General features: G+C 36.7%; 1 pseudogene; it reads right to left on the bottom strand.

The window, feature by feature from the left end:
• Positions 1 to 797: 797 nt before the first annotated feature.
• LOC138335840 (BTB/POZ domain-containing protein 6-B-like) lies at positions 798 to 5,835 on the bottom strand (annotated as a pseudogene).

Below are 5,835 nucleotides of genomic sequence, written 5' to 3'. Positions count from 1 at the left end.
TTTGCTGTTAATACCACAGGGGGCCAACTCAATGAAAATGGATGTTGTCATACATTTTTTGTATTTGGAGGATGGGCTGATGAGTAAATATGACAGTCATGTGATTAAAAAAAATACGAGATTTTAAAAATTATTAAAAAATCGGGATATTTACTATTTACTGTTTTATAGTAAATATCCCGATTTTTTAATAATTTTCAAATCTCGTATTTGAAAATACATTTAATTATTCAAGTATATCCTGACATAGCGCGTGTTTTTCTCATTACATGTTATCAGAGATTTATGTCAAGGTCAAGAGGTCGTTACGGGGTCAAACAAAGGTCCAAGAAGATCTGGAAGAGCCCAAAGGAGTATCTGATATTTCATATTATATACATTTCCTTGTCACTTCTACTATATAAACTAACCAAGGCAAAGTGAAGTATATGAAGGCACCCAAACGTCACTAATGTTGACGTGGTGACGTCAACTGATCATCGTCAAAATGGCTGTTTGATCTTGTGGATGAAATCGTCGTTGATAAACTGTTTTCCTGGTCTAACTTTAACAATGTTAATGCAGAGACCCTAAAATGAGTTGATAATATAAATATAAGCATTAAACTATCTTCCTATGGCATCTATGGTCTATATAGATACCAGAGCTTTGCCGACAATCATCTCATAATGCGCTATATTTAAAATAAATGCCATAGAAAAATAGTTTAATGCTTAAAAATGTGATAGATTACTTGTCACAATTCAAAAGGAGAGAGATCTGAGGTTTTGGTCGACAAAACAACATGGCACTAAATATTAAATCATTGACTCTGTGTGTTTTTATTTTTGCAGTGACAAAAAGGACGGTATCCATGGTCTTCCCAATAGAACATTGAATGATAATGTAGTTCTTACACAACTTTATCATATGTGATAATTAAATTTCATGTAAATATGTTTTAACAGGCAGAAAAAAACCTTTATTGCCTCATTTTGACTTAAACTTCTACGAAGAACCAAGAAAATTGTTTAATACTATAACCTTCCACACTTTATTCAAGAGTCTTCAGAGTATTTCTATACTATTTGGAAAATATGATTCCATAAATCTGTCCCCTGGAAACGTCTGTTCCATTTGCATTGTCACGTGCTGATGAGAATGTGAATTCAACATTTTCACTTCTTACTTTACTTTTCCCAGACTCTCCATAGTATGTTTTACGGCCATTATTTAGAAAAACTTTCAATGTGTAATTTTCGTCAGCATTGACAGCAACGGGTTCAGCAAAATTCACATGAAAATATTTATCATGTGATGATGACTCCACGGACCTGTCAACCATCTTCCCGACTTGTTTTATTTCTATGTGGACGTTGTATGTGGTACTTCCTTCACTACAACCAAAAAGGACCAGGCCTAATATGTACACGGGTTTAGAAACCCTAAAGTCCAAAACATCTGCCTCAGTACTGGTCCATTCGCTGTTGTGAATATCCTTTTCGTTAAACCTAAAACATTTGCTTACCTTAGCACGAACATGTGCGTGTCTCGTTTGTGACGAAAACAAAGATTTTGAAAAGTTTCCTGTGACGTAACCACGTAAGACATCCACTTGTTCCTCAAGAGAGAGCACATTTCCATTGTTTTCTGAGATAAATACGAAAGCCTTCTGGTTCATCAGCGGAAACCTAACCAGGTAAAGTAGATCCCCCAGGACCTGACGTCTGTTGGGGTCGTTCACTTCTAGACCCTTCTCAGTACATCGACAGTCAGCCCACGACAGAACGGCAGCAAAGATGTCCTCCTCACTGGCGGCAAGTTTGTCTGACCTGAGTACTTCACCAAGACTTTCCGGACCTAAATCTTTGAGGAGCTTGGATTGCATTATATCTTCACTGTGTTTCTCTATAAACTCCAAACATTTTTGATGTAATTCAGGATCGGAAAACAAATGAGCATTCTCCATTGCCGTACACACATTGACTGTGGACATGTTGTCCATCATGAACTGACCACACTCCTTGACCAGACGTCGGACGCTGTACTTGTGGGCTGTGTACATCAGACCGGTCACGTTGTCCGGTGTTATAGAACATTTGTCAGTGTACACATACCTACAATGGAAGATTATCAAAAGTTAAAAGTACAATTTGATTAAGATCATCTTAGCATTGTGACCAAATTGTAAAATTCAAGATTAAGATTCCGGACACCCAAATATTTTAATTGAATTGAAATAATGATTTACATTTGAAAAATATGAATCAATTGTGACTTTTTTTAAAATGTTACAAAGTGTGAGTTCATCAGTGAATGTACAGATCTACCACTGCTGGTTGAGTGTAGAATGACACATTATGTGTTCGTGGCGTTAATCATTACTTTATTGAGGTTTTGGTAAATTAAACTGATGCAAAGATGCTTCTTTTTATTTCGTACACGGAACTTTATCATCTTCAATTTTTAACGAGCCCCTTTGTCTTCAGCGTTTAATTGTAAATAGTGTACATAGGTGATAAAGTCGCCTTCTGGCTTCGCACTAAGATATTTCCCTTTAGTTTAGTCGGCAGTACGTCATTGGTCGTGGATTCGAACACTACTATGTTACATTCAGTGCCGTAGACTACTAAGAGGCTTCCTTGTTGAAAAACCTGTCTGTGTTCAAGGGAGACCACATTTGAAAGGGAGAGTAGTGTAGCAGGTTTCAATTGTAAATAGTGTATATAAGTGCAACGGTCGTCTTCCAGCTTCGCGGTACACTGCTCTTGCCCTGTTACATTAAAATGTTTCTGGAATTATCTTTGTCTTGTGATTGTATGTCCGTGTGTTCAAATATACGGTACGTATGTACAATGAACAAAATAATAAGCAGGTGAATTTCAATTGTACATTTAGTGGAAGCACGATAAAAACGCATAGATAAATAAGAATACTAACATAAACATTCACCATCTGGCATGTATCTAACCATACTTTATGTCGTAACATGGGGGGCAGTGGAGTACATTAGATCCCAATGAATAGGTATGTGTACGTTTTCCGGCATTGCATGGACGATATATTAGAAATATACCGCTGACGTAGCGTAGGCCAAATCTGTCTTACGATTTCACATTTTTAAGAGGTACCGCGAGCTGACTATATATTAGGCAAAAAGAAAAAAATGTCATGTTACATTTGGTGCCGTAGACTTCTCATCCTCGATACTCCAGGGCTTTCGATCACTTACGATCTCTACACCCCTGGACTATCTCATAGTAAAACTGGAGGCAACAGAATAGAACAGGTAACTTAGTCATTTGATGTACATCAAAAGAGCCGTATAACGGTACACTGTGTGACTTTGATGTTAGGCGTCGCTCTCTCTGTAGTCTTCAAAGGAAATGTTTGCTAGCCTGTGATTGGTCAAATGTTTTCCTCTGAGCTGCATTCAATTTCACTATGAGATAGTCCAGGGGTGTAGAGATCGTAAGTGGTCGGAACCCCTGGAGTATCGAGGATGTAGACTTCTAAGAGGCTTCCTTGGAAGAACCTGTCTGTGTTCAAGGGAGACCACATTTGAAAGAGAAAGTAGTGCAGCAATTTAAATTCAATTGTAAATAGTGTATATAAGTGCAACGGTCGTCTTCCAGCTTTGCGGTACACTACTCTTGCTCTGTTACATTATTATGATCTGGAATTGTCTTTGTCTTGTGATTGTATGTCCGTGTGTTCAAATATACGGTACATTGTATGTACAATCCGAACAAAATAATAAGCAGGTGAATTTCAATTGTACATTTAGTGGAAGCACGATAAAAACGCATAGATAATTGAGAATACTAACATAGACATTCACCATCTGGCATGTGTCTAACCATACTTTATGTCGTATATGCAATATATCGGGTTTTTCTGACGTCATATGATAAAAGCGACAAATATTTGTAATTTTTTGGTGTTTGCAATACACTTTTACATTAAGCCCATCTACGATGTAAAACATTTACCTGAGGAAACACCTGAAGATGTCACTTTCTACATCCGGTATGTCCACAGTTTGACCTTTCTCCGCCAGGGGGCCGTACAACATAGCCTTCAATACAGAGCTCCTATTGGCCAAGACAAACTTGTGGGCGGAGATGACCTCTGACCCTGATTTCTCCACCTTAAAGGAGATGTCACAGTCCACCCCATTGGTCAAAATATAGTCCATACTCTCCAGTAACGAAAGGTCGTCCTGCACGATAGATTCCATGGTGTTACTGTAAAATAGTCAAGAACATATTTCATCAAAACTGATAAGTATTGGTATCTTATTATATGTACTTTTTATACGGAAGAAAGAGGACAATGATTCATTATAATCAGATGTTAAATAGACAATTCTGTGAGACCAACTTTGTTATATAACCACGAACCAAAATATGGCAAAAATGCATTGTTCTTCATTCATTATGAAACATCAAAAGATAGTGACGAATTCCACGACATCGTTAAGCATTTTAACTGATACCATTGAAATTCCGAATCGTATATAGCATTGAGCATGTAAAATATATATGATGTACGCTGTACCTTCTCCCGAGCCAATGTCACGTACGTTAAACAAAGGCAATTCATAACCACTGAAGAGTTGATGATATTATTTTTTACACAAGAACATACACCTAATAAGGTAAAAACACTATTTTAAAAGCTATTTGAGTTGTTCTAAACAAACGTTGCTCCAATGCCAAAGGCCAGGGTTTCAAGCTTTGGCATACAAGACACGTGTCCGACCACAATGTGTAATGGGTACAGCGAGCGATTTTGAACATTTCACATACATTTCACCACCATGGACTTTTCTGGCATATCACAATAAAACCAACAAAACTAACTTCCATTAGAATTGGTTTGGTTTGGTTCCGATATACGTGCAAATTTTAATGTACTCTTAGCTTGAATTGTCCCTTTAATGGAGAGATGAGAACCTCGCGAAAATATGAAAACTGAATTTTAAAAGGCACTTAAATCGGATGATTTATCGATATATAGCTCGTATATCACCGCTTACGAAAACGGAATTTGTCGATAGTTTTATATCAAAATACTTTAATGTTGACTAAAACTACTTGTTTTTAATATGACGCTATCAAGTTTATGGAAGCGCAGGGATGCCCAGTCATGTAGTATTTTGTTTGCGGAACATATCTTAAGAATAAGAAAACGCGGATAAGATACAAGATACCCTAAACTCTCGATGATAAGCACAATTCGAAAATAGGCCATTCTTGAAAGTATGCCTGGGATAATAAGCCGGTATACGACCAATAGCTTGTAATTTAGATCAACATTACTTTTAAATGACAACTAGGAATTTATATATATATATAAAGATATTCGTTCATGTCTATTTTTAGAACTGTCGTCACTTTTATGATACTAGGTAACAAATAATAATAAAGTTTTTAAGGTGTTCAGCGAAAGAACAATTTCCTAAACAACGCCATACATCATCCACTCTCTCATATTAAAAATGACGCCCAAAATACAATCAGCCGCAGTAAACCAAAGAGAATCTCTGCTGAGTAAACCAAAGAGAATCTCTGCTGGCCTGTAATTGGTCGGGTTGTTTTTCTTCTGGACTGCCTTCAGTGTTACTTTGAGATTTCCCCATTGTCTATGAATCATTACTTAGTTTCATAGTGCTATTTGCCTTGAAAATGATTAATATTTGTCATTTGAAATAAATATCATAAATAACAAACTTACCTCCTTTGTTTCTCGCCTGGCTTTCCTGGTTTTACCCATTATCTACTTTCGGTTTGTGACAGGCGTGTTAACACTTATCTTTAGACTAGAAACATGTATATTTAATCGAAAAAATAT

The sequence above is a fragment of the Argopecten irradians genome, chromosome 12, assembly GCF_041381155.1.
Source record: "Argopecten irradians isolate NY chromosome 12, Ai_NY, whole genome shotgun sequence".
NCBI lineage: Eukaryota > Metazoa > Mollusca > Bivalvia > Pectinida > Pectinidae > Argopecten > Argopecten irradians.
This window is presented reverse-complemented; position numbering and strand designations above follow the sequence as displayed.